At 42.4% G+C, this 25,764-nt stretch overlaps 1 protein-coding gene across 5 annotated transcripts in view; it reads right to left on the reverse strand.

Annotated features, from left to right (window-relative positions):
- The window catches only part of STARD13 (StAR related lipid transfer domain containing 13), a 295,778-nt gene that overhangs the window by 70,517 nt on the left and 199,497 nt on the right, over positions 1-25,764 (reverse strand). For 2 of the 5 annotated variants that reach the window (XM_056327538.1, XM_056327537.1), the window contains exon 1: positions 3,404-3,590. The exons of the other annotated variants lie outside the window; for them this stretch is intronic. The gene's annotated coding sequence lies outside the window, so the exon portion shown is untranslated. Of the gene's footprint in view, positions 1-3,403; positions 3,591-25,764 lie in introns of those variants that run through there. 5 annotated transcript variants of the gene reach the window in all.

Genomic DNA, 25,764 nt, shown 5'->3' on the forward strand with positions numbered 1-25,764 from the left:
GAGGCAGCTGTAGCTCTGCCACCTAGCCTATGTTTGTCATGTACTGTATTGCAAAGTACAAAAGGACAACATTTATTAAAAAAACAGGATAATGTGCGATGTGTGAAAACTTTGTTCTGAGACATTTAACTTGTAAGAGGCAGCACACTCAGGAAGGCACCTTTGTGGTGGCCAGAGGAAGGATGTTTCCAGGTAATGAAAAGACTGAAGAGCTGACTAATAAAAACGTAGGGACTGTGCGGGCAGTAGCTGAAATGGCTGGAGCCTGAGCACAATATCCTACAAATCATTACAGAAGAGGAAGGGTTGGGGGCTGGCAGTCCCCAAACGTGCTCCAAATTACCAGAAGAATGCAGTTCCATTGGATGAAAAAACAAGTTTGCATCAGCTCACACCACTTTTTTCCCCCTCCTGCCCAAATGCAAGATTAAAAGAAGGCACTGGACTTATACTGGATCTGTTTACCTGCACTATCTCATTAAAAGTCCTCTCAACAAGGAAGACCGTTCCCCTCAAGGACCCCATGATAAAAGCAGATCTTCTAAATAAGTCACTGGGGCATTAGATTTGCTGTGTCATCGGGCAGCTAAGTGGCATACCCAAGGCAAAGAAGCAGTACCTTCACCTGAAACCCACAGCACTACCAACTGCCCTCTCCAGTTAGATCTACCAAAAAGCAGGAAAGGCTTAAACTCAATTATTCAAGAACAAGACCGCCTGGGAGGGTCCCAACAAGAAACTGTTCTGTGAGAGGATAACCAAGACATGCAGTGGCTGACAAGGAGGCTAAGAACATTAAGAAAGTAGAGAAGGTTACGATTAATCTGAATTCCTATAAACTTACAAATCAGAGGTCAACCCTTGAGTAACAGAGATGTCTGACAGCGATAAGCACATCCTCAACAGACACAGAAAATGAGTGCACATCAAGACAGCATGATGAGCAGTGAAGCCAAAGAACCTGAGTGGGCTGAATGACACCACAAGGCAATAGTACAGAATGCTGGTTCAGAAGGGAGGGGATGCTGGGTTTATTCTCGGGATGCTGTCTAAGCACAGTGCTTAATAGCACCTACCAATCTGACAAAAATACTTGATAAATATGTCAAGCTACCTTGGCAGTTGGGATAAAGTAGATCTTTCTTTCCCACTCTGTCAATGAGGAATGTCTTGACTGTATTAAGTGGTTATGTCTGAGAAACTGGATGTGATGAAAGAGACACAATACTTCTCCCTTTCTCCAGGTTTGTAATGAGACCCTGCACTGGACCTGGCATTGTAACCATTAGTGGAGGACCCTGTGAGAGACTGAAGGGTACAAAATTAAGTAGTATTCTTAATTGAAAAATCCATTTTCTCCTCATTTTTGTTAAACCTCAAAGCAGTAGCAGGGTGCTGACTAGGAAATGTATCCCCCCACTCTTGTTTCATCATATGAAAATGTTGGCACTGATTCCCTGCAACATGAAAGCAAAAGTCTGTAGTTATGTCTGGTATATAACAAGTCACTGTCATCCCATGATGTGAGACTAATTGATTTGAAGGCAAACACCTTGACAGACAGGCAGGCAGAGCACACACAAAAATAACAGTAAGGTAAAGGAAAGACACTGATGTACACCATATCCCTGTTGTCTGTACCGTGCTTGACAAGCTCTTTTTTCCTTACCAATAAAGAAACACTAGAAATTGTGGTTATTTTAACAACAAATGACAGAAGAAAACTGTATCATCATCCCGGTGTACAGACCTCGTGCCAAAGTGGGATGAGCTATTTCAGCAAGCCCTGCACACTGAAAACAGACTTTCCCCCCAGACCTTTCAAAAATTCTTTCCTTCCTCTTCAATAACAGCACCCACCACCAGCCAAATTACCAGCAGGCTACAGAGACCTGTACCCAATCCTGTCCATCCCCCTTCAGACCTCCGCAAATCATAATTTCCAAAATGTGCCTGGCTCTAGTGGAAGCAGAACCTGCAACTTTCAGCTCACTGAGACCCAGAAAGAAGCAGCAAACCTCTGGCTCTTTGTAGTAGCAAAAGCAGCGGCAGGATGTACTGGGCTGCCCAGCACGGTCTGGTCCCCTCAAAAGGTGCCAACAAGCCTAACCAGAACAGGATGCTGGGATAATGTAAAGAATCCACTTTTTTTTTTTTTTTCCTCCAGTTGTCCCTGCCATCAGTCACCATGCCCCCTCCCCCTAAGTAAATGAAATCAATCAGCAGGGATTTCTGTAAAATACATAAAACAGTCATCTTCCAGACTCTACCAGAAGATAAATGATTCCAGACATTGGACTGCAGCCATTTTCCCACACATGCTACAGTGTTTTGTCATCCATATTGGGCCATAATAGTGTGTGGGTTTGGGTTGGTTGTTGTTTTTTTTCTCAGTCAGCAGCCAATGCTTATGCTTCTAACTCATACATTAAAACCACTGCAACGAGTAATTTTTCTGTACAATTTGTAATAGAACAGTTTCTTTCCCAATAATACAGTCTGGGGTCCTGTACAGAACTTTGGCACTTTTCTGCTACAGCTAGTATCACCTTATTGCTCCCAGCTGGAGCTTCACAAACCTTTTTGGGATTAAAGCATATCAACACAAATACGAGACACTGAATGAAATGACTAAAATTACGAGCAGGGCTAACCTTACCTGAGAACTTACTAACAAGAAATAACAGGATTGCTTACAATATCTCATGCTGGCTTTTGTGCTAGTTTCAAAGAAGGAGACAAATACATGACAAAAGATGCATCACAATGTGAGTTTACAATTAATTTTAACGTATTTTAAAGCAAGTCCTTAATAATCAGTTAACATAAAATGCACTTTGGAAAGAACCATGGGGCTTTTTCATTATTAAGAAATGTGCAACCAAATTCTATCCTTAATTAAATCAGGAGTAATTTTATTAACTGCAGCAGACTTAAACCTGACTTACATCAGTGTAAGTGAGGGTAGGATTTAGCTCCGGGGTGTTTATACACTGTAGTTCCAGTTAGTTTAGATCTATTTGGGTGGGAACTCCTTTCCCCTTTCCAGAAAAAATATCTTGCCTACCCTTTTTCACCTCGCAACTGGGGCCAAAGCAGTCTTTTCTTCAAAGATTTTTTTCAGAAAGGTTACGAACAAATCTTTCCTCGGCAGGAGATGACCTTATTAAACAAAACCACCCTCTGAAGTGATGGACACCAGCAGTTTTAAAGTTTGTTTACAAGTTTTTAAACAAGCTGCCTCAAACAGATAAGCTTATTTACATCTTAAAAACAAATAAAAAACTTTAAGTAAAAGCTGTTTTATAAAGGAGCTACTTATGCCTGTTTTCAAAGCTGAAAAGCCCTTGCAAACAGTACTAGCTGCTGTATTAACCATCCCTGCTACAGTATAGAAACTTACTGTCCACAGATATCCTTGGGCTTCACTGTACCTTTGAACCAAAATCACTTTCTTCTGTACTTCATTTTCTGCTCTCTCGGAATTGGATTCCCAGTTCCTGACAGATGGCTCCTCTGTCACTGAGCGCTGCTTCCGCCTCTTTATCGCTGCCAGCTAATACTTCCACGATGTTTAGCTGTTGTCTGCGGAGCTGTGCTCTACATCATTTCTACTCTGATCAATGCTCTGCTTGGTTTTAGGTTGGTTTCTAGTCCCGCCTCCTGCTCTTGAAGAAACGAAAACTCACAGCTGGATTTTCTATAAATCATCCCTTTTAACAGTGGCTGAGCAAGTATGGCAAATACTACAGCTAAGACCTGCTGCTCTGTTTGAAACTTCAAAAACAATCCCTCATCTTAATGATGCACACATGAAAGTTAATCATGTACTAAAATCACTAATACTGAAAAATAGTGGCCAGATAATTGTGACCTTCAGGGCTTAGAAGCTGATTAATGTAATACAAAACTCCTCTCTCTTCCAGAGGGGGAATATGGTAAAACATACTGCCTCAGTGAACTGCTTTATATAGTGCTTTGCTTTGAACAGGAGCTTGTCATTCTTACAAAGATAAATTTACATTTGCAATATAGAGCTTTTTGACAGACTAACCCAGCATACATACTGTTTCGGCTAGCAGCCCTAAGGTTGAAAGAGCCTTTACCATCGCAGCAGCTCTTTTGAAGTGTGGGCAGGAAATAACTTTTATTTTCTGCACAGCACTAAGTGTGCTATACAGTGCTGAACTCATTATCATGTTTAACAAAGCGTGGAGTATAAAAGCAAGGTGGTACCATAAAACCAGCGCTACGAACTTTGTTCCCGTGAACAGAGCAAAACAGAGCTGAGTTGCTGTAAACTGTAAATTGTTTTAAACCTCCACCCTGTGCTGTGTAAATTAAAAATGACTGGTCAGATCTGGAAACGGTCTGAATGGGCTGCAAAATCCTGGGGTTCTTGAGTTTTCCTATGGTGAGAGCCGCATCCCAGCTGAAATTGTCAGCAGGGCTAAAACTGACTCCTTCCTCACTAACAGTTGATGGTGTCCTGGTGGCACACGTGGTCCCCTGACCGCTGCTCACCCTGAAGAGCAGCCGAGCTGCTGCCCTAGGCTCCATGCAGGATCCCTCGAGTTTCAGCTCCGCCGGCAGCTCAGAGAAGGGTGCAAGAGCAGCGCACACCAGGAGCAGCTTTTCCCCAGGTGTGCTGCTTGACTCCCAGCAAGCAGGGACCTGGGGGCTTCCCTGGCCAGCTGCCCTAGCCGGACTACTGCATCACCAGCCTTGTATGAGTGGATCTTGTCCCTTTTTGAGTGCCTTCCACCAAACCCTAACGTGTTCCAAAAACGTAGTGGAAAAACACCAAAAAAAGCACTTCTGTCTACTTACATGGGCTCTCTAACCACTTCATTACACGCCCTGCAGTTCTCCCAAGTTCAGTTTTTCCACACAATAGATGACTTCATGGGCTTCTGTCAGATGCCATTTAACTCTCTTTTTTTTCCTAAGCTGAAGACTCTCATCTGTTTCGTGCCGCGGCTGGTCAGCCTTGCTGCCCGTCCTTGTATGTACCACTGCTCCCTAAGCAATGCATTAGCCTCTTAGTTTACATGGTAGGAGCTGATGCTACGGCAGCTTGAACCTTGCTCCCAGTCTGTGACTGCTATTTGTGGAAATGGGAAAATATTCTCATTTTCTTTGCTTACAGTTCTGCAGACCATTAAGTGAGGACAGTCGGTTGTCATCTTGCGATCTGACAGCTCTCCACAACCACTGCACGAGTAGCCTGCACACAAGAATTTCAGAACAACTACACCAGATTAATATCCAAATGGTTACTAGCCAGGCAGCCTAGGAGAGAGCGGTACGGATTAAGTAGCCAGGAATGCTCTGAGCTGACAGCAGCACCGCTTTAATGCAGCTACTACTATCTTAACCAGCAGCTGTAAGACACGGGTCCTGGGCCCCCATCCAAGCAACTGTGACTCAGATTTGAAGTGCTGCAACGACAGTGCTCTCCTGTGGATGCACTGGTTGATCAGTGCCAGTAGCTTGACGATGGAGAGCGAAACAAGCAGGGGAGAAGCACTGCCCCTGCACGCGATCCAAATATGTAATGGCAAATATAATAAATGTGCTTTCCAGGTGCTGCTGTCAAAAACCACATGACTGATTAAAATTACCTGCTTGACCTTTAAAATGTACTTGAAAATCCTTAAATGAGACCAATCAGTAGTACATACCCATTTGAATAATAACAGATTTTTGAATCTCTAGAAAAGGCTGTAAGAGGAGATTAAAAGCTTGTTACCAGAGTGTGTCACGCACTATATTACCCCAGGATGGGGATCTTCCAAGGACTTTTACAGAGCATTTTGCCTACTGCCTGGAATAATGTTTATGGCACATAGGGCAAGATTTAGCTCTTTCTCTGGTCTGAGACTGTTGACCATCACCTGAATAACAAGAAAAAAAGCTCGCTGCAGGTGAAAAGAAATATATTTACTCTTCATCATCCTCCACCTGCTTTGGCTCCAGGCAGCGCACTGAGTTCTCCGGGGGTGAATGGGAAGATCTGCTCCCACCACTAGTGAGCGTTAAACTAGTGTAAATCCACAATAAAACAGCAAAATGTTGTAGCACAGATACTGATTTATCAGGACTGTTTCTCTCTGCAAATCTTCTCCAGTTGGGCCACTCTATTTGCTAATTGTGAACACAGCCCTCCATGTAGCCCAGTATGGCTGAATGCAAGATGGCCATGGAATGATCTCAGGTCCTGGGAGCCAGATCATCTGCACTGCTGGTTCTCTCTCTGGCTCTGTTTTGGACCACTCCTACCAACCTTCTCCTAAGCAGTGTGGACATGAGTCAATCTATGCTCCCTTGCTGTGGGATCCCTGACCCTTCCTTGTTTGGTAGTACAGATGTCATCCCAGGGATGAAGGACAGTAGGATAGCTCCTCCTGCCACTGCAGCCTTCACTTCCCCCTCACCTGGACATGTGAGATCTGCTGAGACTGGAAACCATAAAAAAATCAGAGCCTTCTTCCCAAACTGTGGCTCCACAGGTCAGATTGCTAATTAGTCTCATCATTTAAAAAAGAGATCAGAAACCATCCCATGAAGTGAAAGACTTGGAGACCTACTGATTTACCCAGTTGGTAGGATGACCCCTTGCCCAGAAGTCCAACAGGCAAGAACGCTCTGCTGGGGAAGAGCTTAGCATGCCACACAGACCTTCATTTGGGCCTTCTGACCTATAGCCTCTCCCTCTGCTGACACCTGGGGAATCATCAGAAGAAACACGAGCAAACATTTTGGTAGGTGAACTTTTGTCAGAGGAAGACCTTTCACCTTGATGTAAAGAGCTACTTTGCAAGGAGCTAGGACTTCATCCAAGGACCTTCATTCCAAGGCTCACAGACCCTGTGATGTAAGTATGGCAGAGGGAGCAACCACAGAGCTCCATGTCAAAGCTCTGGTGAAAGTCTGCCCTGCCTTGTCCTTAAAAAAGCTAGATCATAAAATCACAGGGCCCTGGGGTAATTCAGGTTGGAAAGGACCTCAAGAAGCCTCAAGTCAAACAGCCCCTTTGGTTTTCTGACACTGCTGAAACAAGAAGTTCACAAATAGTTTCAGCTCCCCACAACTGCACTGTAGGGGAAAGGTGAAGGAAGAAATTACTTGCCATTTTCCCCCAGCGACTTGCAAACAGAGAAGCTCAGCTTTCTCTGTGCAACCACGATGGCTATGCCTGCTTGGCCCTGGACTCTTTTCAGGAGTTGAATAAATTTAGTATGTTGAGCCTTCTACCATGAGGCTGCTGGGGAAAAGTTTTAATAGTTGAAAGGCACTCTGACTGCAGTGTATTTGCTTCTAATGCAGTAAACAGAATCATTAAATACCTTGTACTTTGCATCTTAAAACTCTAAGATACTCAAGAACACATTATTTTTTCTTAGTTTCCTATTTTCCTTTGCTCAGACAGCGTGCATGAGCCTTTAGAGAGATTTGGGAATGCCTCGAGCCCCTTGAGAAGAAACAACAGGTATGAGGACACTGCTGGAAAGATGAACAAGATGAAGATGCTCATCTATGAAGATGAGCACTCACGTTTCCCTACATCTCCTTCTCACCGCTGCTCTGCAGCCTTCCTCCTCTGATGATCAGGAACTCCACTTTCAGCTGAAACTTCTTCACAGCTGGGCTACACGGTCCTCCAGCTCAAAGGCTTTTCTCCCGTCATTGCTGTTTACCTTCAGTTGCAGGCAATGAGAGCAGCTTTGTCCCAGAGACTAAAACACAGCCCTGTTTCAGTCTCCTTTGATAAAATCAGCCATTTCCCCTCTAACAGCTTTTCTGAATCCACAGATGCAAGCTGGATCCAACGGGCGCTGGATCATGGGGAACGAGAACCGACCACAGCATTGCAGATGGGGTCCCACAGCACTACGTACTCACCTCTCCTGTGGAAGTATGTTGCTGGATAGAGCTGATGGCTGGGCTGCCTGGCCAGGCCACGATTCAGAAGAAACTTGCAGTTATTCTCAAGTCTGCAAACACATTCAAGCCTTTGATCTGTTCCGTCACTCCCAACTGCCAGCCTCCCAGATTATGCCAGCGTTTCCTGCAGCTATCCCCGAATCACGCTACCACACCACCGATAACCAGCTGCAAGCTGAGCTGCCTGAAGAGGAACGGTACACAGAGCCACTGCACCACCGCTCGCCGCTTCCCTTTGATCCCATTTTATTATCACATCTTCTGCACTAACCCTGGCAGATTCTGGAGGAGAACTCAAGGAAAAGGTTTTATTTTGTGCTACCAGGAACAACTAAACCCTGTCTTCAGGTTTCCCCCTCAAACACACATCTTTTCCTAAAGATTATGAGAAGTTACAGAGATGAGGGAACACAAAGTGCTGCATAACACAGGTATGTTTTTAGCAAAAAAGACAAGGGGAAAGGAAAAAAAAAATCTGTGTTATTACTATTTGAAACTCTGCATCAAAATGGATATTTCAAGGCAAAATCAAAAGAAAAGAGTCATTTGAAAACTTCCCACATAAAGCAGAAAATTGTAATAATGCTATGTTGAGTGAGGATTTTTTCCTGGGCAGTTTTCATGCAGTAGATGCTCTTACCTAAGGGTGCCATTTCCTAAAGGGATCCTGAACAATGTCATCCATTTACTATTGCAGTGGTTATGTGAAGTAGGACAGTTGTACTATCTCCACCAGATGAGAAAGTCATACACTTTTGCATTTTAATATAAAACACAGTCTTTGAAGGATCAAAAATATGTATTACTTCAAACTTATTTTTCAGGAAAACCTCTCTCATTTATGGCACTCATTTAGCTTTTTAGAGTCTTTCTCCTCCCTGGAGTTTACATGGCATATCTCTGTCTCACATGTGTTCCCTTTAAAAGCCAATATAAAAGTTTTTCAACTCTAAGCTCTACAGCCTGAGTCTCACTTATGAAAGTCAAGCAGCGCCCCTCTGCTTTACTCATCACGCGACTGAATGACTGCTGACCTACCTGCTTGCCTCGCTGCAAACCAGGGGCTCTCAGAGCCCAGCACAAAGCAGTTCACCTTGGTTTGATCAAACTGGGTGACAAATCTCATCCTGATTCCCAGCACTCTTCAGCAAGCTCTAATCCTTGATATTTCTCCCTTCCCAGGGACCAGCGGTCCCATGATCAATTCAGCAACATCTCTTCCTTGCCTCTGCTCCTGCAAGCTGGGACCCAGGACAATGTGGCCACACACTCTTCATAAGGTGATACTGTGGGACAAAGCATCTCCAGAGGCCTGAAAGTGGCAATGGACTTCCAGGACAGGAGCCCTGTTTAACATGAGGTTCAGTTTGTGCACGGCAGAAGCACGGTATTTCATTGGTTTGTTCAAACGCTTCAAAGAACTCAGAAATAAAAATTTTTGGAATTGCTGCATGAGTCAAACCTTTTTAAAACTTTATATTAAAACGTGAATCACTGGTTTGCTTCAGGGGAGGAAAAAATTTTTGTTTTCAGCAAAAAGTTAATTGGGTGTCCTGAAAATCAGTAATTAAAACCACCACTAACAGACAATAATCATCTGGAGTGCTAATTTCCTTCTGTACATAAAAGGCTTAAAAAGGACAGAATAAGAGAGAAAAGTTCAGCATCAGCATTTGCCTCAAGACCCAGTGCACCCAGGGGCTGGCTCAGAATCCCTCCTGCAGCGAAACGAACTAGGAAAGTTATTTTTGTTGCTACAAAGAAAAGTTGGATTTCTGAAGCTATATGCCTGCACCATTTAAAATGACCTCAGCGTCAGCCACAAGCAAACCTGCAATGTCATCCCTAGAAGATATCATCACCATCACTACCATCGCCCATGGACGTGTCAGAGAGAAGTGCCACCACCCTGGGCAGAAAATGCAGTTGCTATTTGCTGTGCAACAACGCAATACTGGAAGCAAAGAATAAATATGGTTTCCAAATTAAACAGCGGGAGTAATTTCTGCCGACAGGATGTAATTACTCCTCTTGTAAAAGAGCTGTGGAATACTTAATGGTTTCAAGCACTAATACCTATGGAAACAGAGCGTTCCCCAAATACCCAGCCAAGTGCTAGCTTACTGTTGGCTTGGGGAGCAGTAAATGGCCGAGAACACATCCTGTACTGCCTGAAACTTCAAGGGCCTCCTTCCAAATACTGCTCTAGCTGGACTGCTGAAATTTCTGAGATCAGGTACAACCAATGCCCAGGGTGAAATTTCTTCCATCTCTCACAGGAGCTGTGGTTAATGCACCGACTGTGCCGCAGCCCTAAGTATAGATTTTCCACCATCATATCTCAGTGCCAGGTCTGTGACTATTTCAGGTAATTTATCTGACAAGACGATTGTGTTCCCAAACACTCTTGTTTACCAGCAGGCAGGATCTGAGACTACATAAAACATAGCAAGGCAAATGCAGTAGGATATATGGCATCTCAAAGTTGACATGCTTCTGATACTAGTTTTCCTAAGGTCTGACCAAAATACATTTCCAGATCAGAAGTAAGAAGCAGCATCTAAATGCAGAAAATTCGTAGTTATGGCCAGAACATCCGAAAGCCTCTTCAAAGAAAGCATGTTGAGTGAAGTATGCCATGCCTTGAATACCCTATGGCAACTCAGCTTTTACATTTATACGCAGAAATTCAGAACAATAGACAAGCAGAGCTCTCCACAGAGCAGCTCTCCTGGTGAAAGTTTTTTACTAGCTGTACTAGTGCAGTCTGGAGCTTGGGAAGAAAGAAGTGTCCTAGCACCAACTCTTCAATTTCTACCAAAAATATGAAGTTTTCACAGCACATCCATATACCAAAGATCTCATGTCTCCTGCAACAAAATGAGCTCCGAACAAGGCTAGAAGGCTTACCTCACCTCTTGCAGAGTATCATGCATTTCCAAGAGATTTTAGGGTGGGATTCATCAAAATAAAGAAAGGTGCTTCTCATCACAGGAGAAGATTGTCTCTAAGCAACAGGAAAAGACAAAGTTTTTCTGCACAGCCCTGCCTCAAACATCAGCAGAAAAAAATGCTTACATGCTGACAGTTCATCTGAGGAACTGCTCTGGAGCTTAACAGGCTGTAATCAAGACATCAGAGGTTTACTTTGAACAAGCGCTTAGGGGAACAGCGTGAATTCTCGATGTTAGTGGTGCCAGTCAGTGTCATTCTCGAATCCTCACACTGACTGAAGAGAAAGCAAAGGAGTCTTGCTTGTGACTATTTCACAGTATTAAAATTTCTGACTCTTTTTGAGCAAAATTCAGTATGCTTGATGTATGAAATGTTGTCTCCTTGACCTTCCAGAAACCCAGAGAAATAACGTTTGCTTTTTTGGTAAGTTATGCTATTGACAACTTTGTTTTCTTTCATCATACACGTGCACAAAAATCTTTTCTAATCTTATTTCTACCACCATGGTCCTCCAGATCTTTCAGCATGATTTACAGAAGGGTAAAAATGAAAGAAAAACAAAAACTGGCAGTACATTAGGTAGCTTTGGGCAAAGAAAATGATGGATTCTTCCAAAGTAATTTCCTGCAAAGTGAGATCTGCTGTAAGGACCTTGATTTTACATATGTCAGTGCTGGGAAGCTACTTGGACACGTGAGACTATCACTTGCAGCCAAGACAGAGGCCACTATTGGGTTTTAGAAATGAAGAGCCTGACTACAAACAAACAGAAAGGATTTTTCAGAAGAGTCAGAGACAGTGAGATTTGATTTCATTTACAACACACTACTACCTCCTAAGATGGTCCCAATTAGACATATTTTTGTGTACCAAAAGCATATGATGCCACACTCGGCCTTGTCCTCCTCTAACTCTCTTGGCAAAAGCAACAAAGAATTCCTAACACAAAAAGGCCACACTGTGGTTTTGTTTTCAAACATCATTTCTAGGAAAAATGAGAGAAAAAAAGGACTCTCTGCAAGATATTCTGTACCCAAGGAAAAAGCTGAATGGTTCCATGTGAGTCATTTTCAATCTTCACAGGACTGGTATTTGTGTTATGAACTTAGAAAAAGTCATTACCAGTAATTTTATTATTTCAAATGTTTGTAACACATGAGAAAAAAGTGTTTTTTAAAATGAGAACTAAGATCCTAACCACTTCAGGTTACACTTACAGATCACCCTCCTACAACTTCAACCTAAAACTGTTTCACTATGTTTAAAAAATACTTTCAGATGCTCTAAGTAAAGCAAGGCATCCAACATCTGGCTTGAGAAAGAGGTTTTCACACAAAAATGAAATGCTACAAGAAATGAGACATGATGAAGGAGACGATACGCTTCTTGTTCACTTGAAGAGCTGCCTATTCTGTTGGATTAACCCAAAGTAAACCTGCAGTCCCCTCATATCTTTTCTCTCTTCTTTACTACACCCAAGCAAAAACATTTAGGAGAACATGTATCATGTGTGCAACCATTTTTCAGGAAAGCTTTTCTTCATTTTAAGTAATCTAAAGGATTTACTTCATGGTCAAAGGAATATTCACTCCTTTATTCTTACTGACATGCAGGAACAACTTGTCTGACCTCTGATGAAGAATCTATCTATGAGCTTCAGTTTCGTTATATTTTAATGACTGCTGTTATAAACCACTCTGAATAGGGAAGCTAAAACCAGAAAGAAAATACAAGAATCTAAGCGTCTTTCAAGCACCCTGTTAGATTTAGAAGTGACAAAGCAGGCAGTGTGCTACGATGGTCGGGGCAGTACTAGCAACCTGGACTGCCTCCCCTCTCCCTTCCCAGCAGGACTGCCTGACAGTGCCACGGAGGAGACATGATGTTCTTTGAGTCTACACTAACCAAATTATCAAACAAAATTAAGGGTCAGGTTCTATGAGCACGTGAACGAGTAAGCCTGATTCACAACGGATTTCCAAGCAGCTTTTCCTGTCACGTAACCTCTCTCTGATGCTGATATTTTGGTGTCTTGTACTGTGTGAAGTTGCACAGTAACGGTCTTGCTGTTAGAAGGAGTGTAAAGGTTCCTCCTTGACGCAGCCACGTCTATTGACACAAACCCTAGAGGCACCGGTTGTGAAATCTCAGCACCTCTGTCAAACTGACCTGAAATCACGCTCCAGAGTTGCTGAGGGTGTGGAGAGAGCTCACAGCTCACAGAGTGCAAACACTCACAGAGGGAGTGTTTGCACAAGCCTTGTTTCCATAGGGAACCAGGGAAAACATATACCGATTTTAAAAAATAGTTTCCCATGATGGATTTATGTAGTGTTTGGGAAGTCCTGCAGCTCTGGCCCTTGCCCACTAGAGGCTGTGAAGCTCTTATGCCTGCCCTGGTCCTGGCTCTCTGAACCAGTAAAGAGGACATGAGGAATGGGAAAAACCAAAAATGAGAAATTTTTTCTTCTGCCATTAAAATATTAAAAACTTGTTTGCAAAGCAAGACACCCCAGCCCTGGCAGGCCGGTGGGAGCAGCAGGACCTGCTGTGGGCAGCCAGCTCTGCTCACCTACAACTGGAAACCCTGGAGGAGAAGATGTATGAGGAAGATGAGGAGGAGGAGGAAGAGGAAGAGCATGCAATGCAGCTGGTTGGAGGGAAACTACTCCTTCTGTGACAAGTCCAAGGTAAACAATGAGTACCCAAACACAACGTGCTACTTCTAAAATCAGTTCTTCTTTTTGAACACCACTCATCAGAGCCTGGCAAGAGCCAGTAGTCAGAAGAAGGGAGGCTAAGCATGAGCAGGATTTAATGAGTCGAGTTTGCTGGAGAACTATAGCAACAAACGTGTGCACAGAAAAAACACGTTCAAGGCTGCTGTGCAGGGAAGACACCTGAGGATGTTACTCCGTAAACTGAGAAACACACAGGGATAGTATAAGCAAAAGAAGCAATACTGGCAGAAACTCAGTTTCTCCCGTCTGAGCCAACACTGGGGTTTGCTGGGTTATTCAGAGATCATCTCACACCCCTGCAAAAGAGACACTGAAATGGGCAAAGATTTGGAGATGAGACCTGCACAGAGCTGTGCTCTAAGGGAAGACATTAAACCCCAGCTTCCACAGGAGGTGAAGGAACAAGGCTCCTACAGAGCCTAGAGCTGGAAAACAGATCTAAATGTCTGCTTGCAAGCTTAATATGTGACAGGTTATTTAGAAACTTGCAAAGGGTCAATGTAGATCAGATTATTCCTTGCAGTTATCGACTCCCTTGTTTTCCACAATGCTGAATTTCATCTGCCGTTGTTCTGTTCATATACCTAGCTTAATTATCTCGTGTTTAAGTTCCTTTATCTTCTGCTGTCTGGATTAATTAAATATTTTTATGTCTTCTGCAACCTCTGTCATGATTTACGCACTTTTGCCACAGAACATTAAACAGCATAACTATGTCACACGATTCCTAAAATGAAATTTCAGGGCAGCCCAATAAAAAACAATGACCTTAGTGAAAATGTATATTTATTCCTCTTGCTTGGGCATCATGCAGCTCCTCGGACCAACGCTCAAGGAGAAGCCAGTTCCTTATCTCTAACATGTTCCAGTTAGTAGGTGGCTCTGAGAGCAACTCCAGGTGTTCACACACTCTCTAAACCCATTAGGGCTCTTTGAAGCGAGGTTTTTTTCTGGTGTCACAGAAGTTATGCTTAATGGGCTTGAAGTTATTAGGCTGTTAGAAAAGTTATTTGCACTTTGCAATTTGCTGCCAGAAGTGTATCAAGAGACGAGCACCAAAGTCCTTGTGAATCCCACAGCTGCTGTGACTTTTCCGTGTGAGGAAGGAACAGTTGCTTGAGGCATTTTAGAGACATGCAAGAACACAGGAACAGTTTATTAATACTGGAAGTGAATTTGCAGTTACCGAGAGCAGATGGTCAGCTCGCAGAGTGAATGAACCTTACACCACCCAGACTTACAAGACTACTGCACACATTGAAACAGTATTCACAAGAAGAAATCCTATGTGCTCACAGTCAGAAGTCAGCTCAGATTTGGATATGATACACAGCGGCTTAGATCCAGACAAAGCTGTCAATATTGAACAGAGTCGGTAGATTTACCCCCGAGTAAATGCCCCTTCTTTTTACTTGTATACAATACTCTCAGAGCAGTCAAAGCTACGCTAAAATAATTAGGTCCTTAATAAAATATCAGCATCATTAAAAAAGCTAGGAATCAAGCTAATCCTCCCTTGTACCACTGTGACTCTGCTGCATCACAGACGCGGTAGTAACTTTAATAAGAATGGAAATAATACAGCTGAAGTTATATGACTAAGTTTTTCATTACTCTCTAGTCCGTTAACAAAAACAGCCAGACACACATTGCTTTAACAAATGTATCTGTGTTGCACCCAGAGCTTTTGAATTCTTTCCATACACACGCTGCCTGTAAAGACTTTGCAAAGAGCTTAATAGAGATGTTTATCTTGAAAGTACTCCTTAGTGCAGCTCATGGACAAATCAGAATTATTATTGCTATAGGCATGTAATAGTATGTATGTGCACAGGGAAGGATTTCCTTAATACCATGTATCTTTCAGCCTATATTTCAGCCTGCCAGCTCTTCATCTGCCTAAGCAAATAGGACTATAATTACCGGGGGGAAGAAGGGAGGCTATAAGCAAAGAGCTCTGTTGCCTGGCTCTTTCTGCATGTGCCCAGGGAGTGAACACCAATGGGATGACCTGAGACATCTTTCAAAATCTTCTCCCCTGAGACATAAAATTTCAGCATCCCAGCTGAGTACCTCTGGACTGCAAATGGTGAAGGATCATTAAGGTTTAATTTGACCTGCAGCTTACAGGTCTTTGTGAAAGGTTAAACAAGGGCTTGAATGTTGTGTGGCAGCGAAAGGCAGCTGGCAAGGAGTCGGCACATGCCAGATTTGCCAGTGCCTTGAGCAAGAAGGTAACTGGGCAGGGACTGTAGTAGGGCTCTGAAGACCAGCCAAAAGGTTGCAGCAGAGGCAAGACATACATGACTGAAAAAAGGATGGCAACTGTATTTTCAGCAGAGGCAGGGGTGTTGGTTTGGTGACACTTGTGATCAGTGCAACTTGCTGACAAAGGAACAGCAGTAACTTAAGACAGACCCCTCCAGTAAAGATCAACCGCTAAACAAATCACCTAAAGATTTTTCGCGGGTTTTCCTCACATAACTGAGGGTGCGACTTTCACTTGCAAGCAGGACAGAATTTAAATTTTCAGGGATATAATTACGGCAAAAAAGCTCAGGTTTACATCACGCAATCAACTTCATTCCCCTCTTAAGCCAGAGATCTGCATAGCAGGTCAGTTTGTTTCCAGATCACTATATAATTCAGCAATTTCATGGTCCGGCTTCACGGCACAATGTACAAAAACACGTCAATGCATGTAACAAGCTTATACTGCCCAAAGGCTATTCCTATACCTGCAGCAAGGGAAAGTGTGAAGTGTTGTAGCCATTTTCAGAATCCTTTCCTTTACGCTTCCTTTTCTAACACTCAAGGTGGAAACCACAGGATACCTGAAGAGTCCTGCAATGCCATTGGTATGTTGACTTAATACCTCAGAACTGCTTTAAAGTTTTCCAAACACTTAAGAAAACAAAGTTTATACAGGAAATTATTTTGATATAATGTGATTTGCATATGTATCTACTTAGTATGTTGAAATTTAATTATTAAAACCCCTGTTGACTATAAAAGAGTATATCTAGCATCTAGATTATTCTTGGAAACATTTTGCATTTCACTGAAATTTATGTGGTCCCACAGTCATTTCAGTAGCCTACGCTATTGTATGCCACAGCAATTCCACTTAGCATTGTGCAGAGACCTCCCAACTTTCTAAAAACCTTTGGGTCCAATGTTGCAGCTGGTTTTGGCCACGTCCCAGTTTCAGCTGCCATAAGAGTTAATTTTTCTTCTTAGTAGCTGCTACAGTGCTGTGTTTTGGATTTAGCATGAGAATAATGTTGATAACACACTGATGTTTTAGTTGTTGCTAAGTAGCGCTTGCTCTAAATCAAAGACTTTTAAAGCTTCCCATGCTCTGCCAGTGAGGAGGTGCACAAGGAGCTGGGAGGGAGCAGAGCCAGGACAGCTGACCCGAACTAGCCAAAGGGATATTCCACACCATAGCACACCATGCTCCATATAGAAACAGGGGAGCTGGCCAGAGGGGGCCGATCACTGCTCGGGGACTGGTTGGCATCGGTCAGTGAGTGGTGAGCAATTGTGTTGTGCATCACTTGTTTTTTCCTTGTGTTTTATTCCTCGATCTCCCTCTCCCCTTCATTACCAGTATTGTTGTTGTTGTTGTTGTTATTTTTATTTCAGTTATTGAACTGTTCTTATCTCAACCCATGGATTTTACGTTTTTCCCGATTCTCCCCTCCATCCCACTGGGGAGTGGTGGGGAGGGGGGGAGTGAGAGAGCTGCTGCATGGTACTGAGCTGCTGGCTGGGGTTAAGCCATAACAGGCCATTAAAAATTAAACTGAAATCTTTTTTCTTCAGCCAATGTTCATCCCAACGTAGATTGATTAACTATATGGTAACATATAAAAACCGATGTGATCACACAATACTTGGACCTCACTCCATTAGCAAAGAAAGATCTGGAGCAGACGCTGGCTTACATACTCAAGGATTTCAGATTTCCAGATGCATTTCTAATTTTGTATAAACCATTTTTTTTGTCCTTTCTAAATCTGACATTGCTCTTCGTTAAGGGCTTGGATTTGGAAAAAAAGCAGAAAATCCCATGGGATTGAAAACAACAGATGTTGTCTGTTTTAAGCTTCCTTTATTCCAAATCACTGAATTTAGTGCTTTTAAGATTTTCCTGCCTCTCTTTTCAGAGGCCTGTCATTTGCTCTTTAAATGGATTTTCAAGAGGCTGACTCGGACAGGAATGGATGTGAAAAGAGATTTTCAACTTAAAATACACTATTTTTCAGGAAAGTTACTAGAAGCATACTACAGATGTGACAGAACCAGTATCAGTGCAGTATCATTATGTATCCGTACTGTGAGCAAAAAACCCAACGTATTAGCATTCCAGCAAATGGGAGGCACATCACATGCACACTTCCCACACAAATGCCCTCATGTTTCCTGCTGCTCCATTTCAACGCTGCTGAACTGTCAAGCTCAAACTTGGCATCCTGCTCCATGACAACCACAAAGGGATTTTCAAGTTTCCCGTGCCTTCTCACCTGCCCCCCATCACAGCAGATATGGCCAAAGAGCCCCTGCCCTTAGGAGGTACAACTCATTCCTTCTTCAGGTGAGTGACTGTATCCTTTAAAAAGATGCTGTCGTCATGAAGTCAGCAATTCCAAAACGGACCGAGTGGAGAAATAGCTGTGTAATGCTGTGGAAAAATTGTTGGGGTAATTTGATCCTTAGGGATATGCCAGGGAAATAATAATTAGGGAAGGATGTTGGGGACAGCTTTGACATCCTTTTGGAAAAGAATTGAGAGGTTTCAAAAAACAGCCATAGGAATTATTTGATTATTGGATAAAGTAATGGCATAGTGAGCAGCAGTAATTTTGCCTATCTAAAAAAAGAAGTTTGAAGAAATAGTTTTATTAGAGTACAGTGGTACCTGACAGTGAAGATCTCTCCATTCCAGGCAGAGAGCACAACAAGAATGTCTGGAATGTGAGGACAGACAAATTCAAATTAAAATTAAGCGTATGGTTAAGCGTATGGTTTTCATTCAAGAGAAGTTAACTCTAGATCAAACTACCAAGGAATGTGGTGGATTCTGATTTAAAAAAAAAAAAAAAAAAATGTCTCCAAGGCATGACAAGGACAGTGTCATGGAAGGATGCTGAAGCTAAACAACCAAATTCTGTCCTCATCACTAGCCATTAGATAGACAGGAGGTCAGGCCAAATGAACTAATGGGTTTAAGCTTTACGAGGTCAAATCTTTCTATTAAGTGTCAGAAACTTTATGTTTACAGTGATTATAGCTGTGGTCATTAATAAAAATAATTGGAAGTGACTACCCCTTTGATTTAATCAGATTTGAATTGATGCAAGTTCATTGAATTGCAGATGGAAGAAATATTAAACCTTGTCTCTTCACAGATGGCAAGACTTTAGCAATACCTTCATAAAGCCTTGATTCATATTTTAGGCCTTAACTTCCTCTTGTATTCCATTTTTTTACAACAGCATATGTACTACAGAATAGAAATTAATCTCTAATACATTTTTGTTGGCTTCCAAGCTTGAATGGATGCAAACATCAGTCCCAGGGGAATTAGTATGCCATTCATATTCTTTTAGAAATAAAAATATATTTTCAGGTTGGAAAAGAGAAAAAAAACCTACAGATTTTCTGGTCATCAGGAAGGCCATCTCTGCTTCCATATTCTGTCAAGGTTTTGTTCCTCCTGAGACTCATGAATGCTGCCATTATTTCTCAAAGTTTTCCATTTGCTCTGGGGCTGCTGAGCAGCTGGGAAGGTAAGTGTCTACGCTATTTTCCACACACAAGAGACATAGAAATTCAGTTTATTTTTCAGCAGGATCAAAATAGATTTTTCTTTATTTTCTTCCAAATTGTAATTCAAACATACTCATCTTTCAAAAAGACCAGAAAAAGGGTGTTTGGTTCAGGCCTTTGCCAGTGCTTCTTGATTTCCCATCTGAAGGACAAGGATGCAATGCCACATTCTTTGTTATAAAATCAAGACCCAAGTGATTGACAACAGCAGCCAGGAGCAGTAGCCAGCATCTGTCATGAGCTTCAGCCTTGACAGTTTTGAGAGGTTCTGAGGTTACCTGTCTTAAGTCCATGGACTCAGCTCACATAAGCAGAAGTGTCCTGAGCTGCACATGTGAAAGTCTAGCTGTGATTTTCAGGCTCCTGACTAGGGCACAGGGAAACTGGAAACTTGACCCTGTACCAGCTCAGGGAAACCTGACAGCTCTGGCTCCCTGAGCAGCCCACCAGCTGGAGCTGTTGAAGGACACCTAGGGTCATCAGAGGTTTATCAAATCTGGTGTGCTTTGACTAAATATTTCAAGCCTACCACATCATCATAAAAGGCCTGGGAAAGTTTAAGTCTGAGTGACTAAAATACCAGTGTGCCCAGTAATACTCTGGTGTGTGTGTTTGGCCTGAGCTGCTGGGGCAACTGAGGTGTGGAGGAGCAAGGCAGAGGGGAAAAAGATTCCTAACTTGTGTTGAGTGTGTTTACCCAGATTAGTCAGGAAGGAGAAGCACACATCCAGGGATATGGTGGATCAGTACTGGCAGTGGAATAGCAGCAGCAGCTGAGGGGTCAGGAGAGAGGGGTGCACAAGATTATCTTGGGTAACTACTGCTAAAGGACTTCAGCTAACCTGCACATTGCAATTTTCACTAATGACTAAGGAAATCCTCAAATACACAGCAGATCAGTCAGTGGCTACTGTTTTGTTACTCAAAAATTGTCTAGTAAGCGTGGGGTACCAGGTTAACTGAAATCTGAAAAATAGTACAAAATCAAAAACACTGAAGTTCAGCACTTGCTAATGAATTCACTCCTGATGGCTCTTCAGAAAGGATGTGTGAGCTTTGACACGTTCCTTCTTTTTAGCCTTTTGTTCTCAAATATAAAATCAATTGTCATAGCTCTGCAAATTTGTTGATGGCTCTGACTGTAAATTGCAGACCTCCTGCAGCTCTGAAATTCATGGTTTACCTCTTGGTCTTGACTGTTTTGTGTTATGTGGAATATGGGACAGTTTTGGAAACAGAGCAATGTGCTGATGGTGATTTTGTTTCTCTAACACTAGCTCCCAAGAAAACTTTGTGGAAACTACATTTCTGTCTGATAATCCATGTGGACAAAGCATGTCCTGTAAATTCCTGTAATTTAGCTTTATGAAAAGTATGCAAAGGTTTCATAAACAGTAAGGGGAAAGCGTAGTTGTAAAGAAACAATAAAAAATACGTCCATCAGGTTTAACACGCTCATCTGGAGAAGTCAGCTACTGTGAAAGGAGACATAAAGATAACATGTTTTCAAGAAGCAGCAGCAAGTTGTATCCTTCCAGCATGTTCCTGGGAAAACCCTGACGAGCGCAAAGAGAACAACTGTGAAACACTAAACATGCTGCTAATGCGTGAAGCTCTGTGTTCTGGGGAGAGAAGAGCATTCAGCAATAATTGAATCATCCAGGGCTGTGCTCAGTGGATACCCTAAGGTGATTATGTTCAGAATAGAAGCTTTCAGAATGTCATTTAGTAAATGAAAACAGAGTTGGATACCAGTAATAAACCAGTGCCCTCAAGCTACTCATTTTTTATAGCAACGTAATTGAAACATACAAATCATTGAATGCCAGATGCCTAGGAAAGGGGGCAGCACTGAGACCAACACCAGAGACACCGAAATAGAGCAACAAAGTAGGATTTTACTTCCAGTAAAGAACATGATTTCCATTACCTAATTTGCAAAAAGCAGGACTCTATTACCTTTAAAAAGAAAGCACATGTTTAACTCATACTATTGTCATTTAAATGACAACCATTACATTTTGGATTCCTGCCTTTTTATATACATTTAGGACTTGTTTATCATAAAACTCAAATAAAACTTCAGCAAGTTGTATTCCAAGTTTTTCAGATTAGTAGTACTTCTTGCACAGATGTCCCTAACATAGCTATTTTATTAAACTGCACACCACAAGAACTAAAGTGGCTTTGAAAATGTAGAATTGTAATTTTCCAAAGCTGAAGCTTAAGAAGAAAAAGCATTTATTTGGATGTAATAAATCATCAGCGAATCAGTGAAAGTAAAATACGAAGGAAGCCTCTCTCCAGAGCAGAGGACACTCCCTTCCTAATAATGTAGTGCAAGCCTGTCATTTTGCATGCTTATTTTGTTCAGCAGAGTTGTTGAGGAAGGTTTGGATCTCAGTCTGAACATGAGTTTGGGCACTGACACTACTTGCTCGAACCTGAATTAAATCATCCTGGGAGGGGCAAAGGCGTCGGAGAACAACAGCCTCAGCCTCCACAGGCAAAGAGCCATCCCCAGCCTGCTCGTGCAGCCCTTTCTACCAGGCATTGCTTCACTCTAGTTTTGGCTGCAAAATTTCTGCAAAGCCTGAGTCTCCAGCCAGTGTTCCACACTCTTGCCCTGCCTAATCTCAGATCTTTTTTCCATTGCTGAAGACTGAGCATATCACACGACTGCAGCTACCGGAGGATTTTGCAGCCTGTCTCCCATGCAAGAGAACTTCATCATTTTGTGCAGAAGATTAGTCAGTATTAGTTGCTTTGAAGATAACTGCTTAACAACAAATTCAGTTCTTAACCCTCATTTACATTTCCTAGAAGTTCTGTCAAACTAGTGCCTTTGGGGCTGACACTTTCTGGGCTTACTCTCAGCCCAGAGATGATTTTCATGCATGTAAATGTAAATTCAAACAGTTTACCTGTTCTAAAATCAGACACACATATGAGACCATTTTCGCTGGGACTTGCATCCAAAAAGCTCCATAATTGCTCAGTATTAGAAAAACATTTCACAGATCTCATTGAGCTCTAAGGAATACACCAAGTTAGAAGAAAATCTGGTTTCAGAGACATGAAGAAATTAAAGGAGAAATAAAATTAATGCAGAATGGCATTGAGCTGCCTGATTTTCTCACCGAGGTCAGTGTGGGAATCTCCAGCAAGAAAGAGGACCTGGAGCAAGTAACTAATGTAAAGTCTGAGACACTCAGTTTGGTCCCTCTCTCTGCTGGAGACATACCTCCTCCAGCTCTGCTCAGGACGGACACACACCACCCCCCACCCTGAGTACTTGAATCTGTCCCAGCATGCAGATGGCCTGAGCGCATCTGGATCCTGGGGACACAAAGCCCTGTAAAGATACTCAGTCACCACGTTGTGTCAGGCAATATTAATTACCCAAGTTTTCATCAATTCAGATCCTACCCTTTATGTATAGATATGAAGACAGTTAAGAGTTACAGGAAAAGTCTTCACTTTCCCTGAAAGGTGGAAGCTGGGGTGAAAAATCTGGTTTTATTCATTGCACGTCAAGCCCCTGACTGCATGGTATGCTATCATTTGTTCACACTCAGGAGAGAGAGCCTTAACTTAATTATGGCAACTGGTGTGGAGAAATTAATGACCACTGAACACTGTAAAACAGAAATCAATACTTTTGTGTCCTTCCCAAATGGTCTATTGCTAGAGAGAGATCCATGGTTATATTTCTCTCACCCTGTGAATATTAATAAGGTAGCAAAGACTGGATATATATATCAAAGCCTTGGAAACAAGGCTATTGCTAATGCAAGTCCTCAGCAATAGCTCGTTATAGCTACTAACCAACTGATTTGTGGGATGCTAAGTAATAGCTCTGGTAGAATACAATCATTCATTTTCTATTCTGATACTTGTTTACTTTTGTCACCATTTATTAAAATACAGCCCTGCTAGAATTAAAAGAAGACAGGACAACAATAACCTTTAGTACCTCCTTGCCATGATAAGTGAGATGCTTAAACAAGAACCAAGACACTTGACAGATGAGTACAAATGGGGCTAAATTCACTCTGATGAGCTGTGTGATGGTTTCCTCCACTGATGAGGCACAATAGAGAGGCAAGTCATTAGAAATTACCCTGCCATGGGATGACTGGCATGTACAGCTTTTGCAATCCTGTTAAGCTGTTGCCACCAGATGAAAGAACCCGCTCATTGCAGGGCTTGGGAAGAGATGTTATTTGTACCTGATGTGGTGGGCTGCCTGTACCTGAGACACCGTGCTTGGGTAAATACACCCAGTACCTCTGGTCCTGATTCAGCCTCGGTGGTGATACTGATCTTAAAGGAATTTCCAGGCATTAAACTATTACAAAATGGACTTAATGCTGAAAGCTTGTACCACTGTATCTGTTCTTCTCTGTTGTATCATTACTTAATAAATCACAAAGTGTAGAGGTAACAAATGGGGAAGCAGTCCAAAGGGTTTAAACTGTGCATTGTAGTGCCACCTAATGCATGGGCCACTGGGGTCCTGCACAGGACCCCGCTTGGAAAGAAGCTCCAGCTTGCTTCTGCCTCTGACCAGGGAGATCAGATGCTCCACATACAGGGTATGTGCTATGGTAGCCACATCCCATGTGAAAATCATACAGGACGTAACTTCTGATTTTTTGCAGCAACAGGCTGGATTTTAGATGCCCAAGAGCACTGACCCAGCCACTCGGTGACCTTTGCATGCAGGATTATCAGTCCAGGACTCAGCCCTGGGTGTGGACTTTCCAAACAGTCATGAAGACTACTACCCTGCTGCATTACAGTAACATAATGAAGCAACTATACAATTATGACTAAGGTCCATTGGTATTTATGACCTAAGAATATTTTTGTCCCTATTACAGGGCAAAGTAGAGACAAATGTTATATGGTAGTCTCATTTTACCATCTAATGCAATTATATACCACTTTTTAACATGGGAAACCTAAATTTCCCACTGGAAAATGTTTCAATTTTTTAATTACTGAGTAGGGTAGAAACATGGTATATGTAGACATCATAAGCCGCATGTACATATCATGTGCTTCTGGCAATTGCCAATAATCGTATCTTTCTTAGCATGTGCTCCTCCCGTCTGTTGTAACCAACTGTTGTCCCTAAGCCTACACTCAGCTTCAAACCTACAGTGACTCACCCAGTTGCTCAACATAACCTCCTTTGTTTGGGTGGAACTACACACGATGCATAAAGATAAGGGTTACAGCCACCACTGAACACTTTTTGAGGCAGTACATTTATTTTGTCAAATGTCTGCTGAAAGCCTGGAGCAATGGCACTGTGGCTGCGATGCGAACAGCACTCTACCCTGAGCTGACATGGGCTGATTTAAGAGACTTACAGTGAGCAGATCTGAACTCCCCAAGTAATGCCAGAGTTCCTGGACAGATATGACACTATGAAATGTAAATAATGGCATTGCAAAAGAGGTCTGTGAACTGGCAAGTCAGATGACCAAATCCATTAGATGCAGGTTCCCAAGCAGATCCCACTGCCACAGCTGGATGGTTCCTTTACCTGAGTATGCTTTTCTTGAACAAATACCATTTCCCAGGCCTTGTTTTGGGCTTTCTCTCATGCTGCATTTGAAAACTAGGGGCAGATTCCCATTTATAAGTTGAAATTCTCTTCTACTTATTATTATAACGCTATTTTTAATTTAAAACTTGCCAAAAATTATCCGAAACTGATCTAGTCCACAAAGATTTCTTCTAGGAATTTGTGCAATGCATATTTAGCCTGGTTTCCTACAGAAATGCTGCTCACAGGCATGCTTTGTGTGTTGGTCTGTCTTGTCTGTCTGTGTCAGGCACCCCATCACCTCCCCCCATAACTTTTGAATGAATTGGCTGATTTGAAAGAGAGACAGATGGCTCAAAGGTATTAAACTCTTACAAGTTTTGTGAAAATAAGCAGCAGGGTAATGGAAAGAGAGCCTCTTAGTGGCTCACTAAAGAAAAGGCTTCGGCACAAAGTCTATCCTTATTAAGCCAAAGAAAATCTGCACAAAGCTCAACCCTGCCGTACAAACTCACCACAAAGAAGCCTTTGCTGGGTCTGGTGTTCATGAACTGTCCTTGTTACCTATTGCTAAGCAAACACCATCATGTTTACTTTAAATAGCAAGTTAAAATTTTAATAAGGACACTGTTGAGGCAGTTAATATGCAAAGCAATGATATTGATTAATAAGATACCCTACGCCACAAGCCTTGCCACACTTTCATGCTGCTTAACTTTGACATTG

The sequence above is a fragment of the Falco biarmicus genome, chromosome 2 (genome assembly GCF_023638135.1).
Source record: "Falco biarmicus isolate bFalBia1 chromosome 2, bFalBia1.pri, whole genome shotgun sequence".
In the NCBI taxonomy this organism is placed as follows: domain Eukaryota; kingdom Metazoa; phylum Chordata; class Aves; order Falconiformes; family Falconidae; genus Falco; species Falco biarmicus.